Source organism: Alosa sapidissima, chromosome 17 (assembly GCF_018492685.1).
Source record: "Alosa sapidissima isolate fAloSap1 chromosome 17, fAloSap1.pri, whole genome shotgun sequence".
Classification (NCBI taxonomy): domain Eukaryota; kingdom Metazoa; phylum Chordata; class Actinopteri; order Clupeiformes; family Clupeidae; genus Alosa; species Alosa sapidissima.
The window spans coordinates 12605714-12626542 of record NC_055973.1 but is presented as its reverse complement, the minus strand read 5'-3'; the positions used below and the strand labels follow the sequence as shown (position 1 = coordinate 12626542).

The window sequence follows — 20829 nt, the reverse complement described above, 5'->3', positions numbered from 1 at the left end:
ATGAATATTGCCTTGTAATTGTGGATATGTTTTCTAAATGGCCAGAATGTTATCCTGTTAAACATGCTAATGCTTTATCAGTGGCTAAAGCCTTGATAAGAGATGTCATATCCAGATGGGGTGTACCTAAAAAGCTTACTTCAGATAACGGTCCACATTTTGTGAACAAAGTAATAGTGGCCTTGTCAGAAAAATTACAAATTAACTTTAGGACTCATTGTGCATATCACCCACAGAGTGGAGGTGCCGTAGAAAAAGTTAATGGAGTATTGAAATCTAAATTGACTAAAATAACTACTACAACTGGGATGGATTGGGTGACTGCTCTGCCTTTGGCTCTCCTCTACCTCAGAGGCCGTGCATCAAGATCAAAAGGTTTAAGCCCATTTGAGATTTTGACTGCCCGTCCCATGCCAATTCCAGGTTTACCTTATCCCCCTAACCTGGAAGATGTAGATGGTACCTTGTCTGGTTACATGCGAGAACTGATTGCTGCTCTCTCTTCTGTTTCTCAACAGGTGGCGTCAGCTTTGCCTCAAAGTTTTCTGGATACATACCCAGTGGAACCAGGCTCTTGGGTGCTTGTTAAGGACTTTCGAAGAAAACGCTGGAATGAAGAACGGTGGCGCGGACCATATCAAGTTCTGTTGTCTACACCTACTGCAGTGAGAATTGCAGAAAGAGACTCTTGGATTCATCTGTCACACTGCAGAGTGGTGAAAGAACGGTTATCTCAACGGATTGTGACTTTATGCTTGAGGTTGACCAGTGGAGGTTTTGGCAAACTTCGCCAGTAGGCCTTTGGATATATGTTCCATCGGGGATAAGGGAAGTGTTGCAAGACCCTGTTGTTTTAACCTGCATTACAACTAGAAAGTATTGGACTGCAAATGAAGGGAAGTATGCTCTGATTGTTACACATTTTACTAAGTACACATGTGAAGTCATTCCTTTGAGGGTAGGGAAATCAATTAGTGTGGTACACCAGTGTCCATTAAAATTAGTGGATTCAACCATCCATCATCCAAATCAGTGGTGGATATTGAAAGTAGAAACAAGATATCAGTATACATTAAACTAGCACTGTTTTATTTCCAGTTTAGCTAGATATTTAATCATCGCTGGACAGTGACCTGGGGAGGGCCTAAAAACCCAAGCCAGCTCTGCTGTTGAAGATAGAATAGAGTGTTTGTTGTTTTATAACTGGGAGTAGAATGGGGCTAGTGTTGTTATTCTGCGTGTTCATACTGATTATGCCCACTTCTCCAGAGGAGGAGATCTGTGGTACTAATAAAGCCTGTCAACTGGCTTTCCAAGCTAGAACAACTGTGGCAGGGACGAATGAGACCTGCTGGGTGTGCCAAGAAAAGTCTTTTCAAATGCGTGTTTTTCCCTACAGGACTTCGTACGATTCTGCATGCTCTGCATCTCGACTGTGTACTAGTAAAGATTGCCTTAACATAGTAGGTGTGACAGGGATAGAACAATTTTTAGGTGGTTCGTCCTTGAATATTATGTTAACATTAATGGATTATGTTTGGATAAATAGAACTGGACAAAAGATTTGATAGAATGATATTGAAATGTGAAATGAGTTTTACCCTGATATGATGACCCGGAAATGTTTTTGGATGATGTTATTGGAAATTGGATTTTTCTTTTTTTTATTTCTTTTTGATTACTAAAATTTCTTTGTGGCCTTAAGCCCCAAAGGGGGGAAATGAAGGAGAAATTTTGGATTACTAACATTTTTATGTATTAGAAGTGATTATTAATAATTTTACATGTATTAGAAGTGAATACTAATCTACATGTGATTAACATTTCATTTTGTTATATTCTTTGTATGCTTTCTATACATTCAATACTGTGCATCAACTTTGCTTTGTCTGTCATTTGTTCTCTCCATGTCATGATTTTCTAATAAAGGTCATGCGACCCCCTTTTTGCCACGAGTTAAGGGTATTCTGCCTTAGGCAGTAATATTAGGAATATCCCGACAGGAACTAGACTATGGCAAGAGAATGCTGAAGGATGTATATGTATTGTATTGACCAATTATCTACTTACTTGGAGTAGCCCCATGACTTGCGTATGGCACATGGATCACATGCTATGTCCAAGAAGTGTATACAGTATGTATTGTTGTATTTCTGTATGTATGAGGATTTTTTGGAAAAGACCATTGTACTCATGTGATTTGTATTACCAATGTAATTAACATGTATAAGATGGGGCTTCGCCCTAGAGAACTTTGAGTTGTGTTACTGGAACATGCTGTTGCTAGTGACCTGCTCCCGGTATCGTGAATAAACCTGCAGTGGTTCCTCACACTTGAGTGTTGCCTGGATATTTTTGACCACATATGTATTATCTAACGTGCACTGGACAGCTGGGTGAGCAAATCGAGCGCCAGTAGAAGCCTGTCGTGTCTTTTCTCATCACTCCCCACCAGCTCTCAATTCTCTGGTTTGCAGTAGGGTAGCCTACAACCGGGACGATTGAAACGGGGGACGAATGAAACATTCTGGTTTTCTCCGAGTGCAACGATGATAGACAGACATCATTTGGACAAAACATAGAGCATATTAACCTCCGTTGCTCAGCCAAATGCCTTCCTGTTACGTCCTGTTATCACGGAGTTACAGGCGATAAACGATTTCTGATGGTCACAAGTTTACTTCATTAGCGTTTTTTTTTATTTTATTATTATTATTAAAGAGTGTTTTTCATTTGAAGGTTTGACTTCATGCTTATTCAGTAGAGCATTTAGTGCTCTCCCCAATCCCAGACGTTCACATTGCATGTTTGTTTGTAATGGATGCAAAACAGCCTATAATGCTAAATTTCTATGGGGGGACGATTGAAACACTTATTTGTCCCGACCAGGCAGTAAACCCCATTTATTCTAAGTCAATGCACACACATCTGTGTTTATACTATATTTTATGCAGGTGAGACATGGAAAAGCAGTTTTAGAAAGATGCAAATATATTTGGGGCTATCAGGTAGGGGTCGAGTTTTGCCATGTTAACCTATGGAGACTGACGGCCTGTGGGTCATGAAGGGCACTTATTTGGATGTGTGGTGGCTTTAACCACATAAAAACAGAGTGAAATAACATTTTGTACTATAGAAACATTATATAATTCGAAACATGCATTATTCTAGCTATATTAATGGCATAGTGCATGCTATTTCCATAACCGCAAAATACGCGCATCACCATGACGGCAATGAGTTGTAGATGGAGATAGATAGATAGATAGATACTTTATTGATCCCCAGGGGAAATTCAAGGTCTCAGCAGCATACATACAACACAAACATATTCTTTAACAGCAGAAGAGTAATTAAAGTATATAATATAAAAACACAACTAAGCAGTAAGGACAGTAGAAGATAAAGAATATGCTAAATATACTAAAATACAAATTATACTAACACTTAATACAATATATAAAAATATACTAAAATACAAATAACAAAATTACAAATTATACTAACACTTAATCTAAATCAATTCTAAAAACAGTATCCACATAGTGGTGATTAATAAATCAGAGGCGCTTGCAATGACTGAGGCAGGGACTGAGCCTGTGATTCTCTGTGCATAGTAAGGTATGGTAAGGTGCTCTAAGGTGCTCTGTGTGAATGAGTGTCATGGTGGTAGTGCAATGGTGATAGTAGTCATGGTGATAGTGCAAATGAGTAAGTCAACAGTGCAACAATGCAGAAATAAAGTAAAGTCTATATATCTATATATTTAACTATTTAAGAAAATGTATAAGTGTGGCCACAGTTTGGCTGTGGCATGGAGGGGGGGGGGGGGGTTATGCATATGTGCTAATGTGCTAATATAGCACGCAAACAGTGAGGCATAAAGACAGTGGTACAAGTGGCTAGTGGACAGACAGTACCAAACATGGAGGGGATGAAGAGGCAGAGAGACTATGCAGAGAAGTCTATCTCTCCTCTTCCCTTAAGTGAGGCATTGAACAGTTCAATGGCCCTGGGGACAAATTACTTTCTCAGTCTGTCAGTTGTGCAAGGCAGTGAGCGAAGTCTCCAGCTGATCAGGCTCTTCTGTTTAACAATAGTGCTGTGGAGTGGGTGACACTCATTGTCCAAGATGTTGATCAGTTTGTTCAGGGTCCTTTTGTCAGATAGTGAAGTGATACACTCCAGTTCAGCTCCCACTACAGAGCCAGCTTTCCTTACCAGCCTGTCAATTCGCCCCACATCCTTCTTCCTTGTGCTTCCACCCCAGCATACTACTGCATAGAAGAGGACGCTGGCAACAACAGACTGGTAGAACATCCTGAGGAGCTTACTGCACACATTGAAGGACCGCAGCCTCCTCAGGAAGTACAGCCTGCTCTGCCCTTTCTTGTAGAGTGCATCAGTGTTGGCTGACCAGTCCAGTTTATTGTCCAGGTGGAGACCCAGATACTTGTAGGTGCTAACCACCTCCACATTGACCCCATCAATGTGAACTGGTAGCAGAGTGGGCTTAGACCTGCGGAAATCCACCACCATCTCCTTTGTCTTTGAAGTGTTAAGTTGAAGATGATTGAGTTTGCACCATTGCACAAAGTCCTCCACCAGGCTCCTGTACTCCTCCTCCTGCCCGTTCCTGATACACCCCACAATTGCAGTATCATCAGAAAACTTCTGCATGTGGCATGACTCGGTGTTGTAGCAGAAGTCAGATGTGTACAGGGTGAACAGGACTGGAGAGAGCACAGTTCCCTGTGGCGCTCCGGTGCTGCAGATCACAGTGTCAGAGAGACAGTTCTTCAGTCTGACGAACTGTGGTCGCTCGGTCAGGTAATCTGTAATCCAGGTTACCAGGTGAGCGTCCACACCCATCTGCAAGAGCTTGTCTCCCAATCTGAGGGGCTGGATGGTGTTAAAAGCACTTGAGAAATCAAAGAACATGATTCTCACAGCACTTTTCCCCTTGTCCAGATGGGAATGTGTCCTGTGTAGAAGATAAGTGATGGCATCGTCCACGCCCACTTTCTCCTGGTAAGCAAACTGTAACGGGTCTAGTGCATGGCGTACCTGGGGTCTGAGCATGCCTAAGACCAATCGCTCCATTGTCTTCATCACATGTGATGTAAGAGCGACAGGTCTGTAGTCATTAAGCTCACTAGGGTGTGGCTTCTTAGGGACAGGGGTGAGACATGATGTCTTCCACAGTGTTGGAACTTGTCCAAGGCGTAGGCTCAAATTGAAGATGTGCTTCAGTGGTTCCCCCAGTTCAGCAGCACAGGCCTTGAGTAGCCTTGGGCACAGTCTGTCAGGCTGAACCAAGACATATAGCCCAGCAGCAATCTATCTAAAATAACACATACTTGAAGTACCATTCGGTATGTTGTCAAATATTGAAGTTGTGGGAAGTTTACATAATTTAAGCTGTATGTTTCATTCGTCCCCCATGCTGTTTCATTTGTCCCAGCCAGGAGGGACGAATGAAACATAACGCACGTTCGACTTCTCCTTAAATAACTCTTGAACGGTTTTGTTCAGAGCTGTAAATGCAACTGTATTTGACAGAGGACAGATGTAGGTTGCTAGTGACTAAATATTTTTCTTAACTTTCAGTGTTTTACAATGTCTTTGTAAATTACGTTTCATTCAATTCATTAATTTCATTCAAGTGTTTCATTTGTCCCGGTTCTCCATCAGCCTCGGCGTTGCTCCTGACCGTCCATCTATCTCGGCACAGGTCCTCGGGTCAGCGCACCTCTGCGACGCGACGTTTTACAAAAGATAGAAGTGCCCGATATATGATTTCATCAGCGCGCGGCGTATGCAAATAATAACTAAGAAATGGAACAGTGATGGGTGTGTGGGTAGAAGGCGTGAGATGAGATGAGGATGGGGAAAAAGTGAGAGTGAGGAGGGGGGGGGGGGGTGAAGAGTCACCTCCAGCTATCTGATGCATGTTTTAATGGAAATGTTCACGGCCGCCTTATAAAAAAACACAAACGAGAGAGACACGTTCAAGTCGTACCTACGCCGGTGCAGCGACCTGGCTCTTAATAGTCTGTGGAGATGCCTCTCGCTAATAATGAATCCCTCTGTAGAATGTTATATCTGCATTGCATTGATGAGCTTTGATTGGCCCAATGAGCCACGTAGTCACGTGAGCAGGAGACCCCTGTTGGTTAGTTGGCTAGCGATGTTGGAACTGATAACATGTACTAGCTGTGCAATGTGAAATAAAACTTCATAAGAAAGCCTCCGTCTGAGCTATTCTACATGGTGTCAGAAGTAAAACGTCTACCTCGTACTACAAGTGGTTAGTGGAACGTTTGAATTGGACCGTATATATATTTGATGTTGAGTCAGACTTTTCGGTGAGCCCGAAAGTAGAACATATGGCTGATGGATTTCGGCGTCCAGATCCGCTGGTATTCGATGACAAAATCGCAGATAACTGGCGGGTATTCGAACAGGAATATGACATCTTCATAGCTGCAGCTCACGGTGACAAGCCAGATCGGACGAAAGCCTACATACTCCTCAATCTAGCGGGAAGTGAGGTTATTTAGAGAGAACGCACTTTCACCTATGCTGTGGCTCAGCTAGACGATGATGGCGACGTAGTCCGCCCAGCTGAATCGCGGGAGAATCCAGAGTGTTTGAAATGAAAGTTCAGGGACATCTGCAATCCACAAACGAACATCACGATGGAGAGACATTCTTTCAACACAAGGAACCAAAAACCTGTTGAGACCGTAGAGTCATATCTAAGTGCACTTAGAAATAAAGCAAAAACGTGTGATTTTGGAGCACTGCAGGATGAACTAATTAGAGACAGGCTAGTCTGTGGCATCAACTCTGATAGCGTGAGGAAGACACTGCTACGAGAGTGTGAGCTAACGTTGGCAAAAGCTATCAGAATATGCCAGATTAACGAGCTGACCGAACAGCATACCAGAACACTAGCGGCTACTCCGCGCACCTCAACAATGAGCGTGGATGCGGTGCACCGAGACAAGAGAGGATACAGGCCTGGCCATAAGCAACAGAGAGATCAAGGTGCATCAGAAAACATCATAAGCTGCAGGAACTGTGGCCATGAACACCCAGCGAAAAAAGAACTTTGCCTCGCATATGGTAAGCAATGCCACCACTGCAACAAATTGAACCATTTCCGAAGCCACTGCAGATCTGCATTTAAAAGCAAACAGCACAAGTCTGTGCACCAGGTTGCTCAAACCAACTCAGATAGCTGCAGTGAGGACTCTGAGTCATTTGACATTGATGGACTGTCACTCGTAGATAGCAGCGAAATAAATGCTTTAAATGAAAATAACAGGAATATCAAAGAAGAATTGAACTGCTGCGTAACCGTCAATGGAAAAAAACTCAAACTGAAAGTCGATACTGGCGCAAAGTGCAACGTCATCTCATTGGATACACTCAAGCAGGTCAGAAATGGAGAAAAAGTTGACAATAATAGGAGGGTGAAGCTGGTGGCATATGGAGGTACAGTGATAAACACTGAAGGGACTGTGCTGCTAAAATGTCGACTGAGCAACCATAGATTCTACAGCCTACAATTCCATGTGGTAAACAGAAATGTCCAGACACTACTAGGGCTGCCAGCTTGTCTAAAAATGAATCTGATGACTCTGAAAGATGAAGTTTTTCATGTAGACCTGAAAGAAAGACAAAACTCACCGCACACGTGGTTTCATGACTATACCGACCTGTTCAGTGAAGAAGTGGGCTCCCTTCCAGTCACATATCACATGAAGTTAGATCCAAATGTCACTCCTGTCGTCCGGCCGCCTTGTCGCATTCCAGTAGCAATGATGGACAAGGTGAAGACAGAGTTGCAGACCATGGTGAAATCGGGAATCATCACACCCATCTCCGAGCCCACAGAATGGGTATCCTCAATGGTAGCCACACACAAAAAAGACACTGACAAGATACGGTTGTGCATTGACCCAAGGGACCTAAATGAAGCAATAATGTGCCCACACCATCCAATGCGCACGGTCGAGGAAGTGGCTGCCCAAATGTCGGGTGCAACAGTGTTTTCAGTGCTCGATGCCAAGAGTTCATTCTGGCAAATCAAACTAGATAGAAATTCCTCGTTTCTCACCACTTTTGCCACTCCATTTGGCCGTTTTCGCTATCTACGGATGCCATATGGCATCAGTGCCGCCTCAGAGGTTTTTCAGAGATCTATGGAGCAGATATTTGTGGGCCTCCCGTGTGCCATAATTGTCGATGACATCATCGTTGGTGGAAGAGACCTCAAAGAGCACGACGAGAATGTGCGGAAAGTGCTAGACAGGGCACGTAAGGTCCGGTTGAGGCTGAATCCAGAAAAATGCAAATTTCAGCTGAAGGAGGTCAGCTACGTTGGACATGTCTTCACCGAACAGGGGCTCAAGCCTGACCCAGCAAAGATTCAGGCGATCGCTGACATCCCACCACCTGAGGATAAAGCTGCACTACAACGTTTCCTTGGAATGATGAACTATCTTGGAAAGTTTATTCCTAACCACAGCAACATTACAGCACCCCTACATCAGCTCCTGCATAAGGACATAGCATGGTGTTGGTCAGAGCAACAACAAAAGGCATTCGACACACTGAAGCAGTGTGTGATATCACCACCTGTGCTGTCATATTACAATGTGCACAAACCGGTCACTCTCACATGTGACGCTTCACAATACGGCCTTGGCAGTGCGTGCCTCCAGGATGGCAGTCCTGTAGCCTATGCCTCTTGTACCCTCACAGAAACGGAGCAAAGGTACGCACAAATAGAAAAAGAACTGCTTGCCGTGGTGTTTGCCTGTTTTAAATTTTATGATTACATATATGGTAAACCAGTTATCGTTGAGACAGACCATCAACCCTTGGTCTCAATCCTGAAAAAGCCTCTCCACAAGCACCAGCACGCCTACAACGAATGATTTTGAAGCTCCACAAGTTCAATCTGACATTGATCTACAAGAAAGGCAAAGAGCTCTACCTGGCAGACACGCTGTCACGTGCACCAAGAGAGACCACAGCACAACACCTCACAGAGCAGGAAGACTTCGAGGTGATGGCAGTACAGCGCATCTCATCCTCTCGCCAAGATGAGCTACGCAACCACACAATGGAAGATGTGTCTTTACAAACCCTGACCAACATCATCAGACATGGATGGCCAGAACGTCTGAGCAGTGTACCAGCTATAGTGAAGCCGTTCTTCCCATTCCGAGATGAGCTTTCCGTGGCAGATGGAATAATAATGAAAGGGACAAGAGCAGTCATTCCACAAATGCTGCACAAAAAATACCTCACACTTCTACACAAAGGCCATCCTGGTGCAGAGGCCACCAAGCGACGAGCACGCAATGTGGTGTTTTGGACGACAATGACAAAAGACATTGATAACTTTGTACAGTCATGTAGTACATGCAATGCCTTGAAACCTCATCAGCCAAAGGAGCCATTGCAACTACATGCAGTCCCAGAGCTCCCCTGGTCAACAGTGGCAACAGATCTATTTGAATGGAACAGCCATCACTACCTCGTCCTAGTTGACTCATATTCAGGATGGTTTGAGATGGACCAACTAAAGAACATCACGTCACAGTGTGTGATTAACAAGCTGAAATGGCATTTCTCTGTTCATGGAATTCCTCACAAGCTATTATCTGACTGTGGCACACAGTTCACAAGTCAGACCTTTTGTGACTTTGCCAAAGACTGGGATTTCACTCACGTCACTAGCAGTCCAGAATACCATCAAGCAAATGGACTGGCAGAGCGAGCAGTGCGAAGCGCAAAGCGCCTGTTGGAAACATCTAAAAGAGATGGGACTGACCTGCTACTGAATCTGCTAAGTGTCAGAAATGTGCCAAGAGATGGCACCCTAGGCTCCCCTGCGCAAAGATTGATGTCCAGGGTGACCCGCACAAACCTACCAGTCAGCAAACACCTGTTGAAGCCAAAGCCATTGAACACTGGAACAGTCCACAATCATCTGTCAAAGAAGAGAGAGAACCAGAAAAAATTCTACAATCGTGGCAGCCAGCCTCTCACTCCACTCCACAACTCCCAGGTGGTCCGACTGCAAACAGAGAAAGGACATGACAAAATAGGCATTGTAAAAAGGGCTGCCGCTGAACCAAGATCTTACCTGGTCGAGTCAGAGGGTAGAGAGTACCGCAGGTAATCGACGCCATCTGCTGCCTGTAGCAGAACAACACCCTCAGGCCATAGAGATTGATCCATCTTCATCAGCAGATCCAGCATCCGACAACGAAAACATCTGGAGTCCACCCAGTGTCCCATTGTCCCCAGAGACACAGCCCCCCACGCACAATGAGCACTCACCTGGCCACTCCGGTGAGACCCTCATCCAAACACCTACCGAGTGCTCAACCCCTTGTTCCAGATATGGCAGACCCTTGAAGCCCAACCCCAAGTACACTTAATCTAACATCAGTGTTCTGCCACTGATGTGTTTAGTTCAAAAAAAAAAAAAAACACATGTTACCATGCATTGTATGTGATATGTGAATGTTTATGCTGTTTCTTAGCACATGTTCACAATGACTTTTCTGGTGTGTGTTACTTGAAGAGTTGTGATTTCTACAGGTAACTCTAACATAACAGCTGTTTATTCTGAGATTCTATTAATGCATGTTTCCTGTTATTGGAGGTGTTAAACTGTTATATCTGCATTGCATTGATGAGCTTTGATTGGCCCAATGAGCCACGTAGTCACGTGAGCAGGAGACCCCTGTTGGTTAGTTGGCTAGCGATGTTGGAACTGATAACATGTACTAGCTGTGCAATGTGAAATAAAACTTCATAAGAAAGCCTCCGTCTGAGCTATTCTACACCCTCCAATGTCAGGCTTTTCAAAATGTCTTTGTATTTCATTCCCAGCCTAAAATAGCACTCTACCATATCCCTGTCCATTGTGTGACAGCGACTGTTCCTGTTTGAGGAGTTGCGCTTGATTTGCTCATCCAGCTGTCCAGTGCACAGCCTATAGGCCTACCTATTTCGTGGCCACAAATTACTATTTCGTGGGAACAAATTAATATTTCGTGGCCACAAATTAATATTTCGTGGCCACAAATTACCTATTTCGTGGGAACGAATTACTATTTCGTGGGAACGAATTAATATTTCGTGGCCACAAATTAGTACTTTGTGGGAACGAATTGCTATTTTGTGGCCACAACTTATTATTTTGTGGGACCGAATTGCTATTTCGTGGCCACAACTTATTATTTTTTTTCCCCATGACATATCCGGGGCTCTGTACAAATCCCTGTCCTAGAAAATAAACAAAAACCAAGATATAGGATGTATACAATGACAAATCTCAAAGTGTTAATCCTTCTTTCCAAAAATCTCACCAGAAGTTGTTATATAAGGGGTTATTTAAAAAAAAATCTTCTGGGGGAGCATGCCCCCAGACCCAGACCTAACTAAGCTGAGTTACCAACCTTTTGAAGTGGGGGGCCCATTTCACATCTGATAATCCGCCCATGTGTGCACACCTTTTGCTACATAGTGCGCAAGTTTTACACACTTATTTTAATAAATGGTGCACTCATCTTAGTAAATAATGCACTTACTTTATTCAATTCTACACACAAGCGAAACATTTTAGTGAGTGAGTGCCCCCCCCCATCTCACTCCAAGCTGAGCTCAAAACTTGAGAACCCTGATTGTGGTTTGATTCTATTCTATTTCCAAATTCTTTATGTTGACCTTTTGCAAGTGTGCATTTGTTGTGAAAAGCCTGCAATGTCTTATCTGTGAGGTACAGCACGGAAACATGATATTGCAAAGATGGCTTTGCAAAGAGGAGTCTTCTTGCCCAAGGCTCTCGGACAGCTACTGAAGATGTGCTCAAGGGTCTCTTTTCAGGCACAGTAAGAGCAAGATGTTGACTCTGCCTTCACCCAGTAGAATAAAATAGATGGGCTTGGTAGGATGCTGTAGACTGCCTGGATTAGGAGTTTTAGCCGTTGGAGCTCAGCTTTCCAAAGCTCGGCCCAAGAGACATTTGCACTCCACTGCTTGCTTGCATCTCGTCCAGACTCCCTGCTGCCTCATTCCAATCATCCTGCTGGCTCGCTTCTCTTCTAACCAGCTGTCCTTCCCCTGGGCTCTATTGTAGTGAGGTGTAGAGCTGCATCCCTGTCCAGCACTAGCACGAGACACTGCAGCCACCAGAGCCCTATGCCTTTAGCCATGACTCAGCGACATCCACCCTCTCCATGTCAGACTCAGTCCTGTCCTGACCTCGATGCCTGCCTGAGAGACTTTTGGATCGCAGTACTCTTGGTATTTCAGCGCCTCCCTATAGTACATGTCACCCTGTACTCTTTATTCAGACTGTGGATGGGGAGCTCCAGCTTGTTGTTCTGCCCATACAAGCAGAGACTTTAAAATGAAGAGACACAGCACTCAAACGGCATGATTGACGTAATATTCCAAAATTGTTGCCTTTGTAGCATTGCACTTCCATTAATGTAGGTAGTGTTACAGTATTACTGTAACTCTTCCTCTAATTCCATCCTCTCCTCTCAGTTGTGATTAGTTAGCCCGCACAGACACAGCTGGAATAGTGAAGAAGAGGGATGCATATGATGTTGTATGGTATTGGAAGTCAGGATTGGGGAAAAGGGATGTGGAGTTCATGGAGGTTAATAGTACTCATACTAAGGAGGGCGTTTGAAGAAAGTTCCTTAGTCGATCATCATGATATTTAACCATTAATTATCATTCATTGTCATATATTATAAATTATAGCCTGTAAAAAATATCAATGGAAGAAACACCGGTCACTGAAGTTTTAGTTTAACTTTTACTGTATATAGCAACTGTACAGTAGGGAGCACATACAGATGCCATGTATAGGTTATTCAACTGAAATATACACTTCCGTCTTGATATTCTAATCTAATCCAATCAGAATACAGAGAATTGATAGGCTATTCATCACAATGAGTCATTAATGATCGACACATGATCGACAAACTTCTTAAGTATAAATTACAGATAATTAATTTATCATACTCATACAGCAGTTCTTACACACGATATGTTTTAAAAACAATGATCAGCTTTTTATTGTTCGCCTTAATTAAAAAATAAAAAGGGACTTTGGCACACCTCTTGTGGACCTGACGAAGGTCTATGACCAGAAAAATAGCCATGAGCAGACCAAAGCTGTCCATCCAATGACCGCCGGCCTGTCTCAATGCTTCATCAGCCAAATAGCCTAGTCAGTGTCTAACTCTCTAAATAAATATGCTTCACTTAGGCCTATCAGTAGCCTCTGTCTATGTTATCATTTATCATGTATCATTACTGTATCATTACGTAAAAATGAATATGATACTTTCACTGGCATAGTATTATGAGACTGCATCATGATAGACAGCTAATATGTGTGTGCAAATTGGTAGTGGGCCTATTTGGAAGAGTGCAGGGCCTTTTTAGTCCAAGTCTGCCCCTGTAGTTTATAATGAATTCATCATTTGCAAGTGAAACAGTGTGCAAGACTTGTTAGCCTAGAAAAAGCACAATAATGCAGCTTTAGTGAAATTGTTGACTCATTTGCTCCAGGTATGTGTGCATTGGAAAATACTATAGATAGATAGATAGATAGATAGATAGATAAGACTTTATTTAATCCCACCGTGTACTTGTTACAACAATCATGGAAGATGGATCCAGCAAAAACAAGAATAAATAGCAAAATATAAAACAAGAATTTTAAAACTATAATAAATAGCAAAATATAAAACAAGAAGTTTTAAACTGAATTGTTAAAATCATGTATCAGGGCTGAAAATACTGTACTGTACAGACCATAAGGCATAAATAAAGGTCAGGAAAGTATTTCCTAATCCGTTTAAACTCTAGATGTTCTGTACATTCTGAAAGGGTGCATGAATTGTGAAAGATCTGCAATGTCTTATCTGTGGGGTGCAGCACTGAAACATGATTAGCAAAGATCACTGCAAGAGGAAACTCTTCGATTGCTTAAAAACAATTTTTAAAAAATAGGGCCCATTTTACCAAAACGTTACACACAATTAAAACAACCCCACACCCTAATAGCACAGCATCGCACATCTTTAACACATTAAACATCGCACATCTTTAACACTGGTGTGATTCTGTTTGCATCAATTACACATTTTGGATATTGATAGGTTTATTAATGTAACCAGGTGGTAAAAAGAAGGGATTAAATTACTACATTTATGGTTCATCTTTGATATTGTGAGATTTTTCATTTGTTTTCTTTTATTGTTTTCTATTGAGATCAAAGGTTCACATTGTCATACACTAAACAAAAAAAATGGTTGTCTACTATTTGTAGTTGGATGCAATATCTAGAGTAATATGTATACCCAGTAGGGGGCGGTAGTTGCCAATTCTTCTGACGAATTGTATATAGTTAGCCTACTTCATTAGTACTTTCCTGCGTGAGTTGGAACTCGCTCTTTTTTACCCGAGGAGGCTACGAGAGAAAGCATGTTAAGCTGTTGTGTATATTAAGAACATTTCCTGGTAAATAGCTTTTCCACACAGTAGTTGAGTGAGTTAAAGTGAGTGTTTAATATGCTGTTAGAAACGTGATATGTTTGTGCTATAGGTGCTAATGAAGTTTGAGGATTATTCGTCCACATTTGCTGTAACTACTATAATTTGCTGAAACTACTTTTTATTTTGATATTAGACATGTTAAGTGTTGTTATCCATTTCTAAGACTGTGTGTATGTTTGTTTGGTTTTAGAAAGTACTGTAAGCCCACTGCCGTATTTTAGTTAGAGAGAACAAAGCTTCAACATTACCAATTCATGCTAACGTATTTTGGTTGAATGCCAGAGACTATTTCTGGTTACTAGCTGCTACCTACTGTACACACTGGTGAATAAACTTAAAGAAAGAATCCTAACTCCTTTGTGTCCTATGTGGTTGAACTTCCATAGGCTACATTAACATGGACTGTTAACACTCAATATGTTCTGAAAAAGTCCAGACAACGACTCTACTTCCTTCGTCAGCTAAGGAAATTCAAAGTTTCTACATCCATCATGAAGGCCTTCTACACTTCAGCGGTTGAGAGTGTTCTAACTGGTAGCATCATCACCTGGTATGGGAACTCCACAGTTAGAGATTGTAGTACTCTGCAGAGAGTAGTGCGCTCAGCTGAACGTACTATAAGAACTCAACTCCCTGCTCTACAAGATATCTATTCCAGAAGAGTACTCCTAAGAGCCCAAAAGATTCTGAAGGACTCTTCTCATCCTAACAATGGATTATTCCTACCACTGAAATCAAGAAGACGCCTATGTAGTCACAAAGCCAGAACTGAGAGACTCAGGAGAAGTTTTTTATCCCCAGGCCATCCGAACTCTGAACTCACACTATACTGACTTTGCACACATTCACTCCTCAGCACTCTCAAACATTTCCCAACTCTGAACTCACACTATACTGACTTTGCACTCATTCACTACTCAGCACTCATGACCCCCCCCCCCCCACACACACACACACACGCACACCTACAAGACTTTTAGCACTTTTACATCCCTCTCCCTATGCTACAGACCTTTTATTTATTTTCTTATTTCATCACACGTCAAAATACACACACACACACACATATCTGACTTTCTCCAACTTTTGCACATCTCCATAGAACTTTTTATTTATTATTTTTGATTTCTCCTCCATCTACCCATGTCCTTGATTGCCTAGCCTTTCTGCCCCCACCCCCATCCCCAACACACACACTTACATCATCACTGTCATCACTTCACATACATACAGCACACTGCTTGCTACAGTAAGCCTCCTCTACATACTTGCTGCACACTGCCCCCCCCCCCCCCCCCCTACATACACAGCACATTGTCTTCAGGATCTTCTCCAACACACATCCTCTACATACTTACAGCACACTGCCCCCACCTACACACTACACACACACACACACACACAGTCACTGCTCCACTCCCCTCCCGCCCACACACACATCTTCACTGTCATCACTCACATACATCATACATACAGTACTCTGCTTGCAATAGTAAGTCCCTGCCCCCCCCCCCCCCCCCCCCCCCTACATACACAGCACATTGTCTCATGAGGAAGCTTCCCCAACACACATATTGCACACTGTCCTCTCCCCACATACACAGCACACTATCCCATCTCCCCTGTCATCCCCCCAACACACACATCAAGACCCCTGGCAGTTGGGTTAGCCCCTTGAGCCGTGGATCTGCCCAAGGTTTCTTCCTTGGTAAGGGAGTTTTTCCTTGCCCCTGTTGCTCTTGGGTGCTCCTTGTTGGTGCCCCCCACCCAATCCCAATCCTCCCCCACCTTTTTTATGCAGCCCTTGCCACTTAATCTACTAAACCCCTCTTCTACTGCACTCTTTACCCCCCCCCCCCCATTAATGCACAAATAGGCTGACACCAGACATAATTTCACTGCATTTCTTACTTCCAGTAACTATATGCATGTGACAATAAACTTCCTTGTATCCTTGTATCCTTATTATATTTCAGAGATATTGTTAGAGTATTATAGTTTTGCCGATTGCTTGTACACTTTTTGCTCAATGTGTGCACAATTTGGCTCAATGTGTCAAAACTCTACATGCAAGCCAAATAAGACATAGCACTTAGATAAACAACTCACATCTATGACAAAATGAAAATCTGCAGTCAACACCTAACAATCCTTTTTCAAAATGTTGTTCTTGTAACAACACAAAAAATACATCAATTCCTCTCTCAAAAGTGTGTTTTTTTGTGTGTGTGTGCTGTAATATACTGTCACGACAGCAAAATATTTGGAATATTTGGTTTCAATATTGCTAACATAGTTACTGTGTATATTTCTCTCTGCAGATGACTTTCACTCTTGTTTGGAATTATTATCGCCCATGAAATACAGAAAAGCTTAAAAAGGTTTTGAGCAACATGATGTAACAAAGAAATGTCATTATGACAAAGGTGTTTACAATGTGAGGCAAATGCTTGCTGTTGAGTTATTTTGAATGCTGTGTTTCATTTTGCAGGAGATATGAGGCATTTTGTGTGTGCAATAGTTGGATTTGTGTGTAGAGTTTTGAAAAGAAGACACAGAGCTTTGAAAATGTGTGTAAGCAGTTGTAAAAAAACTGTAATTGTAAGGGATATACGGTGGCAGGTCTATAGGTTCGCCTTCAATTGGGATCTGGCCATATATACTGAAGTAACTTCTACATCATCTACATCAGTGGTTCTCAAACTGTGGTACGGGTACCACTGGTGGTATGCGAACTCTCACTAGTGGTACTCAGGGAGTCTCCAAGATGTCTTTTCATAAAGACTTGACAACGCAAAATAGTATGTACAATGTAAAATATGTAGTTGAATTGGCCTATACGCACCTGTATTTTAATGCCGGTCATAATGGTGGTACTTGGAGAGCCAATTGTTTTTGTGGGTGGTACTCATTGTGAAAAGTTTGAGAACCACTGATCTACATCAAACAATTATATCCTCACAGACTAAGAAATAGGGAAAGTGTCACCCTGACCCCACAATGTCACTGCATGCCTCTTCCATTGCTTGTAGAGGAGGTATGTATGTGGTTGGTGATCATCATATACTTTCTATTGTCATGCTGAAAACAATTCTCCAGTAGGTTTTAGAAATGAGGAGTAAAGAGGCAAGTACAATTATACGGGTAATATAAAACAGGGGTGTCCAAACTTTTTTATGAGGACCAGATTTTATAATGTGAAGATGCCCGTTGGCCAATGGTCCCTTCTGCCAATAAAAGTTACAAATGCACTGTTTGTTTTTTAAATGGCAATGTAACCAAATCTAAGCCACTCAGTCGTGACACATCTAAAAAAAAAACTAAAAAACAATTCTGCCTTTCTTTCACATTTGGAGTCAGATAACATATAATTAACTGTAGGACAACGTATGGAATACCTTGAACTTCCATGAAGTTGATAAAAAATCTTAACCTCATGTTCATTTTAAACATGAAACATATAACTCTTGCTCTTGTCTTTCACGAGATTATTCAAAAGTAATATTTTGAGTGACTGCAGATAGAAAACACAAAGTTATAGGCACACCTTATCCAATACAATAAGTGCCATAAGTCCAAGTGCATATTTATAATTGTGTGTTTGGCTTTTCATTGTATTTCTCAGTCGGTTTGGTGCATTTCTTGAATCATAATGCACATTTGCACAACGGTTAGTGCATTTCCCAAAACAATTAGTGCAAACTGCATCGCATAGTGGATAACCTGCAAAAGGCGTATCTTGCTCAAAATGTTTACTTTATGTCTCAAAAGCAAATATTTATACCAATGAAACAGTCAGTGTAATTAAAATGACAAGTCATGATGCCATTGTTTATGTCAAGATAGTCAGACTGTTTTGTCTTATTGTCAATATGACAGATTACTCTGTAGGCTAAGTATTTAAGGAACAATGTGTGTGCAAGGTAGCCCTATTTTCTATTTCAAAACTACAAAATTACACATTATTGTGTGTGGAGGGGGTTGATTGCAAGACAGTGGATACTGTTAGGAACAAAATTATCCATACCCCTGGCAAATATTGATTTAATGTTGTTTTTCTTTTGATCAATATGTTTGTTCTATCACACTTTATGAAAAATGGCATGTCCAAAATTATTCATACCCTTTTTTAATAAATAAATGGAAACTTTATTTATCTTTATTTGCATGCAAAGCTATCAAAATGGTTCTTATAATACCTACAGTACCAAGCCTATCTTTACCTTTTTAGCAGCAATTCGGGTTTTGAGGCAGGAATGATTCTTTGCCATCACTCCTGTGGCCTTGTGCTCACTTTTTTGACGGATTGAGGTCTGGACTCTGGCTGGGCCACTCTAAAATGTTGATATTGTTCTCTGTTAACCAGAAAGTCCAGACCTTGTTTGGCTGTATGTTTTGGATCATTGTGTGGTTTAATGGTCGAATGCTGCCTATTAGGGCAGTTCTCTCGGCAGACTGCCTGATCTGTTCCTCCAGAATCTTAATGTAGCCCCTTGTTTTAGTGTTACAATTTACTTTGAGAAAGTCAGCAGGTCCAGTGACAGACTGGACGGTCTGGCATTTGGGCAGATGCCAGAAAGGCCGCGGCCTCTCGTGGGCCGGCATGCTTGTCGGGTTTGCGCGGCCCCTTCATCATAAGGCCGGTTTCACATTATCTCTAGGCCCACTATCAAGTATCAATAGTGTTAAATAGCTTCAAATCAGCCATTTAAATCTAACTCCCTCTTCCTCCTGATGCAATGGGAAACTGATCAGTATTTATACCAGATATGAGTCTCTATACTACAGTCATGGTGACCCTCAATATTTACATCAGTCTACATTCTTTTGTAGCCTTATTCAATCATATGTTTAAAAAGTGCATTGTTTGAAATTGAAATACAATAAATATGCCTGTATCTTTTATTTTATTATTGGTTTACAAAAGTGATATGAAGCAATGACTTCTGGGAATTTCAAAACAGAATGCGTCTACTTCCTTCAGCACAAAGCTATAAACTGCCCCCAAATGCACTTCGAAACATAAGTGAATGTCTGTTTAAATTTAGTGAAGATGCTACGGTCAAAAATCTACAGTCGGAATTGACACACCTCGCTACGTACTGGGACAGCCTGAAAAAGTCTCCTCTAAACGAGTACACAGTCAGAGACCGGACTTTGATGATGCCGCGGAGATAGAGGAAGAATTGTGCAATCTGTTGCTATTTCCTTCTCCAGCAGTTAAACCTCTTTACCTGTGCCTACACCAATAGGTTAGCATATAAAACACTGTCATGTACTCAAGTGGCATGCAAACAGAGTTTTTCCACTTAAATTCATCTAGAATCACCTACTGTAAGGACACGATTGTCACAGGATAATTTGGAGGCCTTAATGCTGATGGTGACAGAGAAAGAGGTCGTAATGAACTTGGATGCTGATGACGTGATGGACAGTGTTGCGGAGAAGAGCAAGCTCCTTCGCACCTTGTGAACTGCATGACGTTAATTAAGACACGTTTGTGGAGCGGCTGCTCTGATGATCTATTCTAGGCTATTCTTTTTTCATTTTCATATTTCATATTGCATTCATTTTTTTTCTTGGTTCTTGGTTCAGTCTTTATGTATATTAAAGTTAGAGTTCATCACCAATGGGGCTACAAACGTGCGTGTTATTTCCGTGCATGTGAAGTTATATCTGTGTGTTGCGGGCCCTGTGTGGGCCGCAGGTTGGTGAAAATGCCAGGGCCATTTATTAATCCCAGTCCGTCACTGAGCAGGTCCCACTGGGTGAAGAGGAGAAGAAGAAAGACAAGAGGAGGTGAAGGACAAGGCTTAAGAGATCCCATGGTGCTGTAAGACAACATCGCCTGTGATGTGGATGAAATTATCAGGCCAGACATAGAGAGAAGTACGGAGTCCCTAAGGGGACATGAACAAAATAAAATCTAAAGTTTAGTTTCATGTGCTCACGTAAAACGTTTCACGTGCGCACATGAAAGTTTCAGGTGAGCACATGAAAGTTTCGCCTGAGCACATGAAACTAAACTTTCAAATTTTTTTTGCTCATGTCCCCTTAGGGGCTCCGTACAGAAGGTATTTTCTCTGCAATGAGAAAAAAACTGTAACTGAATTGATGTGACGTTGTCAAGGGGAGGGGAGAAGTTGAGTGGACGTCCCCTCTGATGCTGGCTATTTAAGTGCATCAGCGCACCAACCATCTCAGAGCCTATTT

The 20829-nt window shown here is 42.1% G+C and overlaps 1 long non-coding RNA gene across 1 annotated transcript; it reads right to left on the bottom strand.

Moving 5' to 3' along the window:
• LOC121688143 lies at window positions 1–16797 on the bottom strand. Its single transcript, XR_006024515.1, has 3 exons — window positions 16726–16797; window positions 9198–9199; window positions 1–11 (listed from the first exon to the last, which is right to left on the bottom strand). It is a non-coding gene; the product is annotated as an uncharacterized LOC121688143 (long non-coding RNA).
• Window positions 16798–20829: the final 4032 nt, after the last annotated feature.